Source organism: Triticum urartu, chromosome 5A, assembly GCF_056163025.1.
Source record: "Triticum urartu cultivar PI428250 chromosome 5A, HENAU_Tu73, whole genome shotgun sequence".
Taxonomy (NCBI): Eukaryota; Viridiplantae; Streptophyta; class Magnoliopsida; order Poales; family Poaceae; genus Triticum; species Triticum urartu.
In genome coordinates, this window is record NC_141877.1 from 363,948,033 (window position 1) to 363,949,934 (window position 1,902).

The 1,902-nt window shown below is 49.2% G+C and overlaps 1 pseudogene; it reads left to right on the plus strand.

Moving 5' to 3' along the window:
- The first annotated feature begins 213 nt into the window (after nucleotides 1-213).
- Nucleotides 214-1,575, plus strand: LOC147971406 (F-box/FBD/LRR-repeat protein At5g53840-like; annotated as a pseudogene).
- Nucleotides 1,576-1,902: the final 327 nt, after the last annotated feature.

Consider the following 1,902-nt stretch of genomic DNA (forward strand, 5'->3'; position numbering starts at 1 on the left):
ATGGGGAAGCGTGCGAGTAGCTGTGTGAAATGATGGTAGGAATGGCAGACGTCCGCCACGCAGGCTCACCGAGAGGCGAGACAACTTTTGACCGCAGCCTGCCTTGCTCCCACTTTTCCGTATTAATTGCGCGCCCGAGCCGCCGGCCATAATAGGCGGCCGCACCCCCGGTCCACAGCAGTCACCGACGTATGTACTCCGGAGAGTATGACAATGCCGCCAAAGTGCACCATCGGAGGGAGTGGCGACGCTGGGGCTGGTGAAGCACCTGCACAACGCGTCAAGCTGGCCACAGAGGTTTCCGTTGCCGCCGACGAGGTCTCGAGCAGGCAGCATCACGACCTTGAATTCATCGGCGCCATCATGCCCCCCCCCCAGCTGGAGCCGGAGGTCAACAGCAACTCCGGCAACAACTGCGATTCCGACGGAAAACTGGTCAGTCACCTACATATATGTTTGTGCCTTTTTCTTCCTGATCTTGAGAATTGATTTCGAATGTCCTACATGTTATGCCATTTTTTCTTTTAGATCGGTAAGTACACAGATGAGGCTCCGTCTAGCACCGCCGCCGGATGTAGATCTTGGACCCGGCTGTGCCGCCAGAAGCGCCCCCCTAGACCTGAGGAACCAGTAGAATCTCCGGCGGACCGCATCAGCGATCTCCCGGACAACATCCTTCGGGAGATCATCTCCCTTATCCCCACCAAGGATGGCTGCCGCACACAAGTCCTCGCATCTCGGTGGCGCACTCTGTGGCGCACCGCGCCTCTTGATCTCGATTGTCGTCAGCTATCTGTCGATGATGATTCTGAACTCCCCGGAGCCATCATCTCCTCCCATGGGGCTCCGTTCAACGCATCTGCATCCTGGCATGCTACCTGCTGGACACACCCTACACGGTGGCCGCCTGGCTGACATCCTGTCAATTCAATAAACCCCAACAGCTTGAGTTCTACCATTACTACAGTGATAGGTTACCACCAATAGCTACATCTGTGCCCTCACCACCGATGCCCATCTCATGGTTTTCCTCCTCTATCTCTCTCTCTGCGCCGCCACCTTTACCCGGTGCCATCTAGCAGACAGTCTAGTACAAATGCTTCGACTGCCACTACTGAAAAAACTTGCGCTTATGTTGGTTCATCTGTTAGAGGCCTCACTACACAGCATCATCCACTCCAGCTGCCCTGCACTGGAGCGTTTGATGCTTGTTTTTGGAGCAGGAATCGATATCCCTTGTCTCAAAATAAAGTCGCCTCACCTTCTAAGCATTGGAATTAGTTTTGAAGGACAGGAGCTCATCATCGAAGATGCCCCTTCACTTCAAAGGTTGGTCCTTGATTGTTGTTATAAACCTAGGCAAATAAATGTGGTCTCTGCGCCTAAAATGGAGACCTTGGATGCAATTCGTGATCCGTTTAAATGGTTCGAGATGGTGTTTGCCTCCACACCTACTGAGGTACTGTAAATTTTTTGCGTACACTTTTGTAATAAGCATTTTTCATTTGTGCGCATAAGTTAAGTATCAACTTGGAGTACACTTTCCGTGCTAATATCATGTTCTATGCTCAATGAAGTGCTTCTCCATCATATCAGTGGTGGTGGATTCTGTCAAGACCTTATATATCAGTATGTGGTGTTTTGATCTCAACATCATTATTGCCTTGTTGCAATGCTTTCCAATGTCTGGAGAATTTGTATATAAAGTGATGATTTCACGCACATTGAAAGCCCATATATAATGTATTATAATTAATCATTCAGCAAGCACTCTTTCAACACAATCTTTTTTAGACATTAACTGTTTTCAATCTTCATCTCTATTTAGGCAACAACACATGGATAAAAAGGTATAACCAATCGATGGTTGATGAAGCACGGGGATTTTCTCAGATCTCATGA